Below are 18,344 nucleotides of genomic sequence, written 5' to 3' on the forward strand. Positions count from 1 at the left end.
CGAAAGTTCCAGGAAAACTGGGGGCTTCTGGACAGCATATGTGAAGTTAAGAGGAAAGAACTATTCTGTCTTCTGTGAAAGTCACAAGTACCAAGAACAAGGTGTTAACAAGGTAGCAGCTAGGTGTGGCAGGGTAAGCCCATATCTCCTTTTCAGGTTTCTTATATTTCCTGTAAATGTCTGAAGCCAAAGCTTACTGGAGAGATGAGAGTAGCCCTTCCTTCTCCCAGTAGAGCTCCTGGGGGAGAGTTACAGGTGCCTACTTGGCATGGTGGTGTTCCTGGCATGTACACAAGTACCAACTACTCCTAACCTGGTGATTCCAGCTTCAACGCCAGTGGCTAGTTGATTGCTGTACCATGCACTTGGAGGGGAAACCAGCAATTGCTAGTGTAGAAGAAACCTAGTCTCAAAAACCAGATTCTTTCCATGTAGACTTCAGTCCTGAGGCTCAGCTGGGGACTCCTTTGGTAAGTCCATCTCAGCCTCTTTGTTTATAATCATTGTGGCCTCTGGCAAATCACCAGAATCTCAGTTAGCCTCTCTCTTTGTGTGCGCCATGACACTAACAGGCTCCCTCAGGGGGTTATTGTGAAAGTTGCCAGCACAGTGCCTGTTTTACCAACAGATGCTTCCTAAAATGTTTCAGATCCTCTTCCAGATAGCATAATGTTTTAAAATTGGTATACATTTATATCAAACATGTACTCTTCCTTTCTTAATTTACTAAAATGAACGTGTGAATTAATTTAAAATTCTTATTTAAATATATTTAAATGATCTAAAAAGTAAACGTCTACTCGTACCCCTCCCCAGGCTTAGTCATTCATTGTCTCTACGTCATGTAGGATGTATAGCGTGGAGAGGAAGTCTTAGGAGGACGGCCGAAATGAAATGAGAGGATGTTGTTTGATTACTTTCTGCCTGTCTTCCAAGGATCTCCTGAGTTAAAAATGCATCTGGCTTCCATTTCCTGCAGAATTTTGCTTATTTGAAATGTTCAAGAAATCAATTGATCCGACTTCAAGCAGACTAGGTTTTGCTGGCTGTATAAAAACCCAAACCCCCGTTTCTGTCACTCCCACATCTGGACTTCACAAGCAGCTAGTTCCTTTCCTACCTTAGCAAAGGACTTCTTTTTGGCTGCTTACCCTCTGTGCTGAGCCAAGTGTCAGGCTGGGAATTGAGGCAATAAATCTCTGTGATTCCTCATATTTGGAATTTCTCCTGTTGCTTTTGATAAGGAAATGACAGCATCTCCCAGCTATATACATGAACCTCTGAGAAATTTGTAATCCAAATCATGTTTTTCTCACAAAATGGAAAGCAAAACGTGCTAACTCTGGCTTTGAGTTAATCCAGATGGTTTTGAGGGTTTGGGTAGTGAACACAGAAATCATCTTTGCTTTTGACTGGATTGCACTTGTACATTTTTAGGATGAAAATAAATTCTTCTCTATCTTTTAATTATTCTTATTAAATCTTTTTCTATTATGGGGGAGGGGTAGCAGCAGCAAAATTTGTCCTAGGTGAAGTCTTTGTAAAGGATCTTCACCTTCCTGTAGTAAGAAGAGACTTCGGTGTTGGTCCCATTGCTTCCTCCATCCTGTTCCCACATCTACTGTGGTACTTCTAAGTTTCATACTAAGCCCCAGTGACGGACCTAAAAGAATATGATATGGGATCAGCAATTCCTCAAAAATCAAAAGATTTTCCCAAGACCTAGCCACATTATCTGAGATGACTAATAAAGCCAACCCAGGTCTGGCTAACTTCCTGCATGATCACAGCGAAAAGATATTCCCAAACAAAAACAACAACAACAAAAAACCAAAAAAAACCAAAAACCAAAAACCAAAAACCAAAAAACCAAATGAGGAAAACTTCTTCTTTTTTTTTTTTAAAGTTTCTAGTTGCTTTTGATTGTGCTTTATCCAACATCACCGACACATTCACTCTCTTGCATTTTAGTAGAAGTGGTAAAAATTATTTGGAACAAAAAGCTTCATTCAGCAGCAATCCCTCTGTCCTAGCTCTCGTTTGTCTGAGACCCACACCATACATGAAGAGGAGATCATTTTGAACATCCACGGTCAGAATCCTCCACAGGCTTGGCTAGCTTTGATATGAGGTCAACTAGCAAGTGACTCTCTTCAAAGGAACTATGGTTTTGAGACATACTGTATGAGAAACCCATTTAAAATGAGTTTCTTCCTTTCTCCTTAGTCTACAGTCAGTTCCTGATTTTGATTTTGTTGGCACAGGATAAAATCAATGATTCTGACACATTTGCCATGTGGATTGAATTGGTATATCCATTCTTTTTACTATTAAGGTAATTGGTTTGTGTTTCACTGCTATAACTAGCTCTTTTGGTGTCACGCAGATAGAGCCTTCTGAACTAGGAAAGCCGAGTCATTATGTAGCTAATAAAAACAGGTTAATCTAAATTGATCTTGGAATGTATTTTCTACTTATGTTTGACCATGGGAGTGTCTGATGTCCTAAGAGTTCATTTCAAATAAAATACTGAAATCATAGAGTGAGAAATCTATCCAAACCTTCCACTTTCAGTTACTTAGTTTTTACTTTCCCTCGTGTCCGTGCTATGACTTGTGACAAAGGAGATTAGGGAGTTATTTTGAGGACACTGGAAGGTTAGAAAGTCTTTCCTTTGATTTTTACACTTATTGTCATAAAATCTGGAAGCTCTGAGAGAACTAAGGAATTACATGGCAAACACAATTCCCTTGTTTTGCATTTATTATATTATTTCTTTGGTGTCTACTGTGACTTAAGCATTAGAGATATAGTGACAAATAAGACGTGCAAGATTCTTGTTTTCATGGTGCTTGTATTTCAGTGGAGGCCTTATTATTCAAACAATAAGCCAAACCAGGTAATTTTACATAGAGGCAAAGGCTATAGAGGAAAGGAACAGGATCTTGTGATTGGATGGGAGTGGGATCGATGCACCTTTAGACAGACAGTGGGAGTCTTTTGAGGAGGGGGCAGCTGAATGGAACAAAGGAACCAGCTATGTGACACTGGGCAGTGAGCGCGCGGTGTGCCTAACAAGTGTCAAGGCTAATAACAGTCCCTTATTGTGAGGATTAAATGAGTTAATATGTATAGAATGCTTAGAACAGTGCCTGGCATCCATAAATGCTAACTGCTTTTCATTCATTAAACATTAAATATCTTCCAGGTGCCAGTGTCAGGGCCAGGTGCAAGGAATTAAGGGTTGAGTGGAGACTGTCCCCACTTCAGGGTGTTCACTTCAGACTCTGGTGCAGTGATTCTCAATCCATTCTGGTTTACAGATCATCTGCCCCTTCTTACTCACTGGCTTTCCTTTTTTCTGGTCCTCTCCCTATCAGAATCCACCTAGATAGGTGTGGAGACTGGACTAGAAATGCACATTTTCTATAAGCTTGCTCCTGTTCCTTCTTGGGCCCATTAAAAGTAGAGTACCACGTCCATGCACAGATTGTGACCAATTCATGGTTCTCCGTAATATAGCACGTGTTACAGCATCAAATATGAGTAGTTGTCCCGCTACAAGGAATACTTCTTAGTACTCAAGAGTAGCTTTGTCCAGTTTATGGAACCTAAATATTATGGAATTTTGTTTCACAATTAACATTCTGTAATGGTTAGGCTTAACTTTTTTGTTGATGTTGAGCTGGCTGAGGATGTTGTGTGTTTTGGATAAATCTGCTTTTTGGCTATGGTTTGGAAGGTTTGCCTGACACTCTTAAGTGTCATTTAAAACCTGCCAGAAAAATAAATGGCTTTTACCTTTTAGGAAGAATGTGCCAACCAATGTTTGCCAAGGCTCTTGCATCCTGGAAGAAATTCTACTTGTAAGTAAATTTGCCTAACTGAAATTCCTCCTGTGGGCTCCTCCCTGTACCTATTTTTAAAGTGTAATGTCATCAAAAAGGGAGATGGGAAAGATTTATTTTATTATCTCTGCTTGGCTTTCTAGACTAGACTGTATCCTATTTGTTTTCTCACTTTAGAATAACTTACATCCATTTCTAAAAGGTCTTAGATGCAAAGATCTCGAAGAATATTTGATATAAGGACAGATTCCTGCTCAAGGCTGAGTGCTAACAGCCTCTTACACCCAGACTGGATTCCAGGCCAGCTTAGCTGTAAGAGAGGCTGCCAATATTTTCCTGAAGAGGTCTTGGTCTGGGAACGGATGTAACCCATTTAGTTCCCTTTTAAGCTCTTATTTTTCTGCCCTTACTCGTTTCCATCTTTAGCCACTCAACAGAATGGCCAGATAGAATGATGACAATGGAAAGAAGGCTGCCCCAGAGGATGAGGTCAGAAGTGGTCAGGGTGAATAAACCGATGTAAGCTTAAGGCAAATTTGAGTCTTAGACACAGATCTGAGACTCTTAGAGTTGAGACGATGGTAAAAAAAAACAAAAAAAACAAAAAAACAAAAACAAAAAAAACAAAACCAAAAAAAAAAAAAAAGACCCAAGGCCGGGGGCTACAGCCTGTCAATTGTTCAGTTTTCTTTTTTATCTCTTCAGGTTGGTAATCCCCGTCACCGAAAAGTATGGAGAAGGGATGGAAAATGTGAACCACATAAAAACCAGTGAAAGATAAAGACCCACTAAGGCTCGGTCAACGTCAGTGAATGATGTAAATATTAGGGCAATGAGAACTCTGTTGTGACACCAGAGGGAAAGAGTATATTAGGCCAGTCTTGTTCCCACAGACACATTTCTCTTGTCATTTTAATTAGGCTTCATCTGACAACGGGGCCTTTTTTTTTTTTTTTACACAAATAAAATGATGCTTTTCCTTCCTTAGATTTAGCCATTTATTCCAGCTTTTAGGTTTTAATTATTCATTCAGTGAAGATTTGCTCAGTGCTCAGTGGGTACCAAGGACAGTTCTAACTGCTGGGGACACAACACTAAAGATGGAAAGGCCTCTGTCTTTATACAATTTATATACCATTAAATTCCATTTCTTTTTCTTCTACAAAAACGGTCATAGCTAGTTAGTATCCACCAGGCAAGCGAAAATGTTGAAAGGAGCCATTCTCTGTATGAGTGGGGATCTGACAAAGGAACTATAGTCCCAATTTCCTTGGAATTCAGTGTCCCTTTGGTTTTCTCTACATATGAATCCAGTAATTTCTGTGTCCATTTAACAACTACTGTTCATTCAGTTTTGACTCTATCCTAGATTTACTGGTGATTTTGGTTAAGTCCTTGCACTCCAAAAGTGTTTTCTTGCTCTTATCAATCAGGCATGGGTGATATGGCAGCACTGTCCCCAAACCTTTGAGGCCAATCTCAGTACCACATAGCTGCCTGACCCAGTTGAAGATGGTGCTTCCCAAGAAAGAGCTGTTGGCTCACAAACCCAGCACATTTCTTCCCTGATTCCACTGTAGCATTTCTTTCTCAAGAGTATAAATCTCAGGCCGATATTTAACGTTCCTTTGAACTGAACCGTGGATTTGTACCTTGTGCTTCTTGAGAGCCTGGAGAGCTCTGCTTCCATTATTCATATTTCTAAACATGTCGTAAACAGAAGGCACGGTTTTATAATTCTCTAGTCATGGGTCTTTGAAACTATTTTACAAAAGAACATTTAGAAACATCACAGCAGCTCCGGCTGATTGTCTGGTTCAGAATTCTGTCAGAGTGCAATTCCATGTGGTAGCCTGGTATCACTGGTGCTGTACATGGCTCATTCTTTAAAAAGTGGTAATGTAGCTTAAAGATTCTTGAATTTAAAATTCTGAAATCAGATTAACTAATACAATTAGAGGGTTAAAGGGCTACAAGTTTTGGAAAACTAATTGTACCTCAGCCTTTCCTACTTTGGAAAATGATATTACTACTTCTCTAGTTCAGGCTCCAAGTTTAGGAGACATTCTTTTTTTTTTTTTTTCCATCAAAGATTCTGAAAGTTTATATAGCCCTTTTTCAAATTTATGTTTATTTTGATAAATGCATAATAACATTCCAAATTTAAGTTTTGAGGTAAGCTTTGATTAAATGACATTGCATGACTCACAAAAGAAAATGTGGAAAAACTCTTTCATTTCCCTAAAAAAATAATTTCTCAGAGTTACTGCAGTTGTTAAGTCTGGTGTTATTTGGAGAACAACAACACTTCTTTTTCTTCTCCCCTTCCTCTCTTTCTTTCTTTCCCTCCTCCTCCTCCTCCTCCTTCTCCCCACCTTCTTCCTCCTTCTTCTTCATTGTGGTAAGAACAAGTAACATGGGATTTACTTTCTTAATAATTTTTAATTTTAAATCATTTTGTTAATTTATTAATTATATTCTATCAATTTATTAATTCATAAATAAAATAAATTTATTAATTTTATTAATTATATTTATTAGTACTTTCTTAATAAATTTTTAAGAAATTTTTTTAAATTTTAAGAAATTTTAGGAACATAAGACAATATGGTTAACAATAAGCACAACATGATATCACAGATCTCTAGAACTTACTCATCTTGAACAGCTGATGCTTTATACATAATTAATGACAACTTTCCATTTCCTCTTCCCCCCAGTGCCTGGCAACCACCATTCTGTTTCTGCTTCTATGAATGGACTATTTTAGATACATAGGAATTGTGCTTGAGATGTCCTTCTCTCACACAGCCAGTGCATCAGCTAGTTTTAGGACCTCTTCATAAAAATGCAACCTGAGCCACTATTACTAAGGCACCATCATGTTTTGCCTGGATCATTGTTATAATCCCTTCATTGAAGCCTCTGTTTCCACTCTTGCCCCGGTCTAATCTGCCCAGAGAAACGAGAATGATGATTTAATGGTGTAGACCAGGCCCTGTCAAAACCATCCCATGCCTCCCTACTGAATTTCTGTGAACTCTGAGTTGCCTCCACAGCCCACAAGGCATGCATCCTATGGCCCTGCCCTCTTCCCGGACACCATCTTGTTAGTCATTGTGCTCTGGCCCGTGGTCTCCTTGCTATTCTGGAGCAAGCCCAGCTGGCTCCCAACCCTGGGACTTTCCACTTGCTTCTCTCTCTGCCTGAATTCCCTTCCAGATCTCTGCACAAGCTAGCCTCCTTCAGACCCCTGATCAAATGTCATCGCAGAGAGGTCTACCTGGATCATTCGATTTAAAGCGATGCTCTCCATGCCCCTGGTAATGTTTTTTTCTTCATTACCAGACACAGTATTACATATTTATTTGTTTTCCTATTTATTGTCTTCTCTTCAACTAGATAGAATGTAAGCTCTGAAGCTGGAATGTCATTTCTGATTTCATTCACTGCTAAATCCCTTAAACTTAAAACAGTGCCAGGCACATAGTAGATTCTCAACACATGTTTGTTGAGTGAATTAATACTTTTTACTATGCTTAAGGCCTAATTAATCTTTTACTTCTACCATATTTGTACAAGGAACTTCTTTCTCATTCAGAGTGTCAGAGGGTAGTCATCTTGTGTCAAGATTTTATTGTTGAAAGAAACCATAATTTTGGGGCAAGCAGAGACCTAAAAATTGGGATATATGGACCTTATTTTTCTGAAGCTATTTAAAATTTGTGTGCTTCGGGGCACACAAATGGCTCAGTCGTTAATTGTCTGCCTTCCACTCCTGTCATGATCCCAGGGTTCTGGGATCAAGTTCTGGGTCGGGCTCCCTGCTCAGCAGGAAGCCTGCTTTTCCCTTTCCCACTCTTCTTGCTTGTGTTGCCTCTCTCACTGTGTGTCTCTCTGTCAGATGAATAAATCAACAATCTAAAATTTCTGTGCTTCAATTTCCTTCATTTCTCAAATAAAGTTCTCAAATAAACTTTTTCTAGCTTAATTCTGAGTTTGCTGTGTTGATTTAAATATATGCATATACTTGGAATGACATAAAAATCTATTAAAGTGAGATAGTGATATTTTACTCTATTTAAATTATTACCCTTTGTTTCTATAGCTCTGTCTACATGTTTATTTTCCTTCATTATCAAGAATCTTTATATCAGCAGATCTTAGCATATTATAAATACACAATACAAAGAAACCACTAGGACTTTGTTTTGGTAACTGTTCTGTAGTGTTTGGGTTATTGAGGTAAGAAAGAGTTTAGTATCAGAAGTCTTACACATGAAGCTCAAAGAATTAGCAAGGGCCAGGTTTTTAAATCCAAGCAAATCTCTGATAAAAGAGTCTGAAGTGAGGGGGGTTGAATTTCAATCCATCAGCAAAGACACAAGTTTTCTGCAGGAGCCCTTTGGTGAGGACTCTTGGAAGGCTGAAACAGGCAGGAGCACAGAGTTCGGGTGCACAGGACAAGGGCAGCATCCGGGAAGACAAGCAAAACTTAAATCTCCCTGGCTGAGCTCTTCACTTCACTACAAATGCCATGAGTGTTGCTATTTACTGCACTTCTGGGCAATAGACCTGAAGATCAAATCTTCCGTCCTGGCTCTTTTCCCACATGTAGGACCATTTAAGAAAAACCTATACAGTTACTGCCCATCCTCTCGGTATTTGCTCTTGTGATCACATACCCTGGATAACTCTAACTCTGAAATTCAGTCTTGTTTTAAAGAACTCCCCAAAAATGTAAATTACATTTTAATTTCCCCACTACTTTATAGATGAACAAAGTGGAGCCCAGAGAGATTAAGTGAGTTGTCTAAGGATGCATAACAAATTGGAAATTGATTCCAAGTTGGTGCTCTTTTTGTGTGGGTAGAAGCACGTCTTTATCTACATGAATTGATTTCATTTGGAAGAATCAGAAAAAACTCTTGTGTCAGAATGTATTTTATGAGTTTTTTCAGACATTGACCTGGGACCTCATAACTATTTACAGGTAACGATTGTTTTGGTAACTGTTTTAAATTGCCAATATAAGAGAGGCTAGCTAGAGCAATCTCTCTCTAGGAGTGGTCTAGGTTCAATTCCAGCTGTACTGCTTTACTGGTTGGGCAGCCTCAGGCAAGGTTCTTAAATTTTTTTAAAATTTTTTAAAATCTTGTTATATTTCCTTTCTGGGAAAACAGGAATAATAATTGTATCGAACTCATTGGGCTGCTATGTATAACTGAACATATATTAAGTATTAGAGCAGCGCCTGGTACCTAGGAAATGCTAGATACATATTTACTTTTATACCTAGATACAAACGTAGACAATACTGAAGTGGATTAAAGCCTATTCTTAGGGGTTCTCATCTTGAACACAGTTTTGGGAAAAAAAAAAAGCATTGTTCCAAAGAAAACTCTTCATTGTCCTCTCTAGATGCAGTAATTGAAAACCATCGCTAGATGGCAACTGTAATCCACTGTGACTTCAGCAGCGTGGGTTTTAGCAGATGGGTCAAACCTTGGAGTCTATTTTCAGTGCCTTACAGCATTGCGAACTCAGGCTGCCTCTTCCCCACAAGGTGGGTCTTTAACAGAACAGTTTCGATCAGCAAAATTTGCCTTCTCTGGCCACTTTTGGGACCTACCCACAGGCTCCCAGTCCTCCTTATGGCATGTCACAGAAGCCTGCATTTCCCTGCCTCCATCCTATTGTGAATTTGCGTATCAGGAATGCTCTTAGCCAGGTGACTACAGGACAGTGTCCCAGTCCTGTGTTAATAGAATTCATCAGTGATTCTCCAAATGGGTCTCTCAGCATCACCTGGGAACTTGTTAACATGTAAATACTTGGTCCCCATCTCAGACCTGCTGACCAGGAATCAGTGTTTTAACAAGCCCTCCTGATGATTCTGACGTCTGCTAAAGTTAGGGAACCACTGAGATGAATCACTCACTGTTCAGCATCAAATACATGTTGGCACTGGGCGGTTCCTCAGAGGATATTTTGCACAACCTGCTCATTTTGCTGAGAAGGAAACTGAGTCCAGAGAAGTTAAATGACTCACTGAAGACCACAAGGTTAAGCTTGTGGCAGAGCCAGGTTCCAGGGCTGCCAAGTTGCCTCCCCTGGTTTTTCCAACCCTCACCAATTTCCCCCTCACAATTAAGGTTACCAAGTACACATTCTAGCCTGATTCCTACTCACGAAGGGAAAAAAAAAAAGTATCTTCTTATGCAGGAGTTGGTTCATTCGTTACAACTGACATTTCTATAGGGATAAAAAATGGAGTGTGATGCATTTTCAATCCTATGTGTATGTGCGTGTGTGTTTGCGTGTGCGTGTGTGTGTTGGAAGTGAGGGGGATCAAGTAAAAAAAAAGCCACATTCTCAATTGCTAGGAGAGTCTTATATGCAGGGTACCCTGGAAAATGGATGAGAGCAAATAAGACAGGCAAAGACAATATCTTACCTATCTTAGGGAAGATATGTAAGAGGAGGAAGCTTCAGAGCTGAACTTTGGGGTGATGGGTAGGAGTTCACCAGGAGAGGCAGGGAAAGGATATTAAAAAAAAAGAGACCAGCATGTGCAAGGGCGTGGGGCCATGAAACAGTGTGGCGAATCACAAGAGTTTGGGTTGATGGAGGGGTAGGGTGTATGTATGTGGAGGAATTACCATGTTATAAATAATAATGACATTACTACTACTAATAGCTGACACTTACTGAATATTAACTATGCAGCAAGTATTGCACTAAACATCTTATATGTACTATTAGTTTAATTCTTTTTTTTTTAAAGATTTTATTTATTTATTTGTCAGAGAGAGAGAGAGGGAGAGAGAGCAAGCACAGGCAGACAGAATGGCAGGCAGAGGCAGAGGGAGAAGCAGGCTCCCTGATGAGCAAGGAGCCCGATGTGGGACTCGATCCCAGGACACTGGGATCATGACCTGAGCCGAAGGCAGCTGCTCAACCAACTGAGCCACCCAGGCGTCCCAGTTTAATTCTTTTTAAAAAGATTTTATTTATTTATCTGACAGAGAGAGATCACAAGTAGGCAGAGAGGCAGGCAGAGAGAGAGAGAGGAGGAAGCAGATTCCCTGCTGAGCAGAGAGCCCGATGTGGGACTCGATCCCAGGATCCTGAGATCATGACCTGAGCCGAAGGCTGAGGCTTAACCCACTGAGCCACCCAGGCGCCCCTATTAGTTTAATTCTTAAACAACTTTGTGATCCTCTACTTTTATTCTATTTTATAGATGATAATAGAAACACATGTACTGTTCTGTTTTCCTTAAAATCAAGTGTTACTATTTTCCATTTCTTAGACAGACACTGAACTTGGAAAAAGAGCCTTGATATTTACTTGTTCCACAACAATCTCCATAATGCATAGTAAGTATATAGTTTTGAGGTGAGAGGAATGTTTTTCATACATATAATTTTATTATAAGCGTATTTTTCATAAATACATAAAATCAGGAGGATTTTGATAGCCTTTCTTTTTTAACTCAAGGAATTTCCCGAGAAATTAATTTTTCTGCTCCTTAGTTTTCTCATCTGCAAAATATTGGTATTGGATGAGATAATCTAGAAGGCTCCTTTCTGTGGATTTATGATTTAATGATTAAATAGCCCAAAGAACTCATTTCTGAGGTTTTTTTTTTTTTTTTGTAGTAAAATTTTAGTTTTGTTTCCATAAAAGAAGTTATCAAACCAAATATTTCTCCAGGAATTTTTATTTTTTTTAATTTTTATTTTATTTATTTATTTTTTAAAGATTTTATTTATTTGTTTGACAGACAGAGTTCACAAGCAGGCAGAGAGGCAGGCAGAGAGAGAGGAGGAAGCAGGCTCCCTACTGAGCAGAGAGCCCGATGCGGGGCTCGATCCCAGGACCCTGAGATCATGACCCGAGCCGAAGGCAGCGGCTTAACCCACTGAGCCACCCAGGCGCCCCTCTCCAGGAATTTTTAAATGGGATGCCTAAATACATTTCACCTTTGAGGATCTCTAAGAATCTATCCAGCTCAAAGATGTGATTACATGATATGTTCTCACATGACATTTCACACATCTCCGGGGCTAACAACCAAGGCCAGTTTTAGGCAGACGCCCTTGGCAATGATGAATGGTCAATTTGTTTCAAGGTGGACAAGTTGCATTTTACATGGTGCTGTCCTTTTCTGATCGCTGCGATAACAGCTCAGAGCTTCAGAGCTCATATTATAACCTTGATCTTAACACTTATATTCACAGCTGAGGGCAAACCACTTTCTTAAGAAAGTCTAGAAAACCTAACCCAATTTTCACCTTTCTTGTCTAGAGAATTTGAATAGTCCACAGGGTGATTTATCTTCAATAAAGGAAGGGTAATAATGCCTGAAAGAAGAACCTATAAAATGTATTATTATTTCTAAATTTTGTGATTAAGAACAAAATTTGCATTTTACTCCTCTCAATTTTTGCCTTTCTCATTTATAGGCACTTTTGGAGTTGATTACAGAAGTTTTTCTACTTACTTATTATAAAAGCAATGCATATTTATTCTGAAACTATTACAGAAAAGTGTAATTAGAGACATTGGATATCTACAATTCTGCCACCCACAGTTGGTTATTTTGTTTTTCTTTTATTCTAGGTAAGCAAGAACACTAGAGAATTGGCATTTTGACAAATTCTTTGAAAAATTAATATATAATTAGCTAATTTACACAACTTTTAATCCCTACCTTCAAAGGTAACATATTACTATCATCGTATAAAAAGTTATAAAACTTTTTAGTTTTCACTGTTTTGTGATTTTCAGTGCCATTTTGATTTAAGTCCCTTTTTGTTTGTTTGTTTTAATTCTCCTTTTTCCAGAAAATATTTAAGATCATTTCAGCCCACTTTCCTCCAAGTGGATATAAAATATAGAGGGAATCGCACCTCTGAAATTCATACCACACTGTTGTGGGGTTTTGTGGGTTTTTGTTTTTTAACCTGAGACCTTTGCTTTATAAACAACAGGCAAGTTTCAACACACTGGGAGCAGTGTTAAAAAGATTTCTGTCATAATGTATAGAAAAAACATTGTAACATCGAGAAAATAACAAAGATTTTTACTGCAACCTTTAGAAAGTAAAAAGTAACTCCACCTTCATATAATCTTGTTTGGTGGTATGTATTTTTCAAAAACGTGTTCTCAAGCCTACCAACTCTCTACTCTTTGAGGGCAGGGCTCTGGTCTTATGACTCAATATTCCTTCAATGTCTAGAGCTATTCCTGATCCACTGTATTTGCTGGATAAACACTTATGGATTTGAAATGGATAAAGAGAATAAATTCCAAATATTTGAATATTTTTTGATAGGTTTCTCTGTGATTCCTAATAGCTTTGCAGTAACAGACAGCAATGGTTAAGAGCTTAGCTTCTGTTCCCCACTGTGGATTTTCAAATTCTCAAATGAGATCATCTTGGTCTAACTCTCAGCAGAGTGCTGAGTCCACATAATAAATGCCAAGTAGATGTTAGCTTTCAGTGATTTGGGCTATTTTTTACTATATATATGTGTTTTTTTTTTTTTCTCCTGAATAAGAATCCATTTTTTTTCCTGAGGACTTTCAGTTAGATTTTTAAAAACAGGAGTAAGTTCCTGCTTCAGGGGTTATATATAAAATGTCTTACAGAGTTGGTAGGGGGAATAAAATATGCCATATTTTATAATAAATTTATATATAATTGCTATTTTACATTGCCTGTATCACCTAATACTCCAATGTCTCATTCACTCATAATGTTTAATGGGAACATATTTTAAAATAGTGTGCTGCAGAGTCATAAATATAATTTATAGTTCTTTCCATGGTTCTTGTACTCTAAGCCTTTCAAGCATTCAGCAAGTATAATATGACCCCTTTCAACGAATGAGTAATTTGAAGCATCAGCTAATGACACCTGATATTTCCCCTACATATGGAAGAATGACCAAATTGATGACCAAATTACAACTGTGAATCTGCATTGCTCTATGTGTGACAGAATCTTTGGAAATTTGTCTCAGCCATATCAAGACAGATGCATAAACAAGCCCAGTACCGTGAAATTCTGAACATTGGAATCTTCTAGTCCAGCTCTATCCGGTAGAAATGATGAGAGCCTTTCAGACAATAGAAACAAAGAGAAACATATACGACTTCACATCTTCTAGTAGCCACATTAGAAAGTTAAAATAAACAGGTGAGATAAATTTAAATATGTTTTATTAACTCAAGATATCCAAAATATGGTCATCTTAATGTACAATCGATATAAGAGGTATTGAGATATTTTACATTCTTTGTGTTTTCATTCAAAGTCTTAGAAATCCCACGTGTGTCTTACACTCACAATACATCTCAACTGGGACTAGCCACATTTCAAGTGCTCAAGCCATGTGGCTCGTGGCTACCATATTGGGCAGTGCTGCTCTAATCATTTCAGCTTTGGAGGCACCAGAGGCTGGCAGCATGGCGTAGAGGTGAGGAGACAGAGACCAGCTTGGAATCTTGTGTGCCTGTTCTTGGCTCTGACATTTGATATCGAAGTGGCTGTGAACAGTGATTTAGTGTCTCTGGGCCTCAAATTTCTGCTCTCTGTAATGGAGGTTGTTAGTAACTGCAATACTCCTCTTAGGAGGCTGGGTGTAAGATTAAAGAAGATACTGTGTATGTAAGTGCTCTGTTAGATCAGAAAGCACCATACATACGTAAGGCATTATTAGCCCTGTTATTGTAGATTTACTCTCATGACTTGCCGAAGGCCACATTCCCGGTTGGTAGGAGAATCAAGGATAGAATCTGGGGATTCTGACTTCTAGCCATCTGCTTCAACTAAAGCCGTTTGTACCAAGCCAGCTTTAGAAAAACAAAACAAAACAAAAAACCTCCAAACTTTTCTACTTCAAGAAAGAAATAAGGAAGAGAGTGTCAGTAAGAAGTAAATTCCATCTTAAATAGTTAGGGTCTTCTTGACAATTGTCATAATGTTCTGAAGTTAAAATGATACATATAAGATATTTATATACTTAGATATCAGAATTACAACCATCAAGGATTGGACTTTATTGCTGTCATATAATCTAAAACCCTATGTTCTTTAATGTTTCAGACAACTTCTAAATTGAACTGTGGTTTCCCTACTCTATATACCTCCAAAATATAGTAGAACCACAAGAAAGCCCTTCTGCAGTGGACTTGATTAATAAAACAGATATGGATCAATTCAGCAGATTTTCCATGGATATTTTTGGTTACAGATGTAGCTCATGAATTCTCACGTGTGAGATACCTCTCTAGTGTCAATGCAAGAGATACATTTATCTCTGAACAGAAAGTGGGAATAATTCCATTCAATCCATACTATTTAAGTGTTTACTGTGTGTAAGGCCCATTAGGTATTTTAATGAGTGAAAGCGGTTTATTTCCATGATAATTGTCACTTAGAGATATATGTTATTTAACTTGAAGAAAATATGGAAATCTCTACCAAAATGTCTATGACATATGATTCCATAATCTATATTTTCAGAAAGTAAAAAGATGATCAGAAGGGTAACTCCAGATTATTCAATAATTTTAAAATTAGCATTCTTTACTTTTGGAGAGCACACAGAGGATTAGCTATCATGAGTTATTTCCATTTTTCTAACTGTAAGTCTATCATGGTTTTCATATTTATATTTTTTTGTTTTTTTTCTAAATTCATTTCAAATGAATTTCTTCATGGAACTTGAAAAACCACACAAAATATCTAGAGCTGTATACTATGCGAAATTAGGTACAAACCAAGTTTGTTTTCACCGAGAAGAAACCCATTCAAAAAGTTCTTTATTCTTTTCTCTGTCAAAATTCTTTCTTTAAAATGACTGTCAGCTGGTTATTTTTATTAGAAAGTTATCATATTTAAGCTTTGGCCTGCCTGAGTTGATGACTATGTTGAATAAATGTAATTTTTATTTTCATTTGCTGAATCATTGCTGTTAACTATTGAATGAAATTGTTTTTTGAGTAACCTTTACATTTTATTGCTTTTGCACCCTAGTGTAAAAACAAAACTTAATTTTTAAAAAGTCCAATAAAATGTATTTTTGATATTTCCACCATAACTTTACAAGCAATTCCTCTCTTCTACCCTATAATAACCACCTCCTGTATTTTTATGATTTAGTTCAACATCATTATTATAATTTTTTACTGGGTGAGCCCATCAATGTCCTTGGCAGCGAGATTTTGTGAGCAGAAATCCAGAAGCCGAGCCTGTAGTTGATCGCAACAATTATAAAATTTCTTTGGATTGAGTTCAGAGCCTTACCCTGACATTATGAATGTAACAGAGTCATACCTCCTTCATCAGCTTTTCCAAAATACACGATTGGTTTGAGTCCTCTAAGCTGTTGCTTAAACGGACATCTATTTTTTACTCAATGGTTTTGCATAATAAATATTTCATTTGATTAACATCTGGCTTTGATGGAATCCAGCCAAAACAATTAGAGGTACCTGTAGTAAAAATGTGATACCTTAGGAAAATCATTAAAGTATTTGCATTTCTTCAAAAATTCTGAACGGATTCGTTCTAGACAGGATGTGGTCCTGTGGCATTAGCTGTAGGGCCCGATACTATGCTTTTCTTTTTGTTCAAGTGCACCTTGAGCAAGAATGTAAAAATCTGAGGAATCTTAACTCTTTAGTCTTCAAATTACCAAATAAAATGAAATAGACTATGAAAAGCCATTGTGCTATTGAATATCAGGAAATATTGAGTTGGGTGTCCAAAAGTCACACTTAAGACCAGGCAATGGTAAGAACCATGGGATGCCTGCGGATACTATGAGATAATGTCTACTCATCAGAAATGAATGGTGTTTTTCCTTTTTCCAGTCAAAGTTCAAAAGTTAATGGTGTATTTGATGTTTTAATTGTTTCAACTAAGAGATCAATCAAAGAATAAGAAATATTGGCATGCTGTTGGTTTTTAATTGCAGATATATTCAATATTATACATGAATAAAGCTGCATTTGTTATATCTCACTCTGTTTTCATACATCCTAGATTGTCATTAGGGAAATTAATACATGTCACTTCAGTCATCTGAAAGGCATCATTTCTTCATTTCAGCTCATAACTCAAAACTGTAAAGTATCAGCCAGAGCCCCCCCCACCAAAAGCCAACAAAACCTTGGCCCAATTAAGAGAAATTTGATAATGGTAGAAAAGCACATACAGACATGACTGGAAGATGATAAGATTATTTTAATTTTCCCATTTGCACTGGAATTATTTATTTTATAAATCTCCAGATATTTTATTACTTAAAACCCTCTGCTGAATCATGAAAAGAAGCTTAAGTTAGCAATTTTCCTCTGCAAAATCTAGCTGCTAGCATCTGGTGAACACTTGGATACCTAGTCAGGTCCTATGGAAATAATTATTTTAAGACTCTAGTCAACATGCTTGGGCTTAAAAATCAGCTAGAATCACACTCTGCACATGTATTTTACCCGGGGGGATTTTAAAACCTGGCATTAGTGATGGTCTCCAGGCTTTCTGCCGCAGTGAAGATGTGGATGGGACATAGGAACTGCAGGCAGGCCGGATACCCCAGTGTCTGTCAATGGCCCCTGTGCTCAAGTACAGTGACTTCAGTCCACATTTGGCCTGTGGACCACCCAGGGCCGGGCCACTGCACCACCCACCATTGCTTCTCACACTTACATTTAGACTTGGCCAGCCTGTGGAATCAAGAACCGGTGTCCTTGCTTGTGCTTTCTTGTGGCACGCCTACAGCTGGTTTCTTTCTCTTCTCCAGATGCTGCTTCACTTTCCAGAATAGCTTCTGAGGTAGGAAAAAAGAGGATAATTCTACTCAATTGAAAGACAACAAGAAGCTGAGTAATTATCAAAGTATATTGTTTTGGGGTCAAAGGAGAAATTATATAATAAGATTGTCTAAGTACATGCTTCGGTAAAAAATATTATTTACCAAAATGTAAGTGTACATTTAGAAGATATAGAGATTCTTGTAAAGTGATTAGGAGAGAATAATTCTTTGTGTTTGTACATATACAAATACAGATTTATTTATTTTAATACATATACTCTATAGAGGTTTTTGTCAGAACAATCTATTGTATACATTTATTGGTTTTCATGGTTATACTATGTGTTAAGTTCTCATTCATTTAATTCCCATTAATACAGATTTAAGATAATTTAGAAAGGATTTGGCATTTGCTACAGAGGAAGCAAATTTATGAGGAAGTAATGCCTAAGGGAGAAAAGTTAAACTTCTTTAAGAAAAGTAAATTTTTCCAGCAACAGGTTTCCATCTAATTTGCATACAACAGCATTTGAGTTAGAAATTGTTCTTTGTTATTTATCGAGTCAGATCTGATAGAACTTTAATTTGGCAACACTTTCAGGTTTTCATTTGAGCTTTTGCTGTAATTTAATTAATTAAATGTGCTTTATAAGTCATCTGTAAT

General features: G+C 37.7%; 1 protein-coding gene across 1 annotated transcript in view; it reads right to left on the reverse strand.

The window, feature by feature from the left end:
- Positions 1-17,604, reverse strand: part of LOC111148886 (collagen type VIII alpha 1 chain) — a 51,007-nt gene extending 33,403 nt beyond the window's left edge. The window contains exon 1 of the mRNA XM_022505680.1: positions 17,575-17,604. The gene's annotated coding sequence lies outside the window, so the exon portion shown is untranslated. The remainder of the gene's footprint in view (positions 1-17,574) is intronic.
- Between the last annotated feature and the right edge of the window lie 740 nt (positions 17,605-18,344).

This window comes from Enhydra lutris, unplaced genomic scaffold (assembly GCF_002288905.1).
Source record: "Enhydra lutris kenyoni isolate GAN:26980312 unplaced genomic scaffold, ASM228890v2 scaffoldscaffold2, whole genome shotgun sequence".
Lineage (NCBI taxonomy): Eukaryota > Metazoa > Chordata > Mammalia > Carnivora > Mustelidae > Enhydra > Enhydra lutris.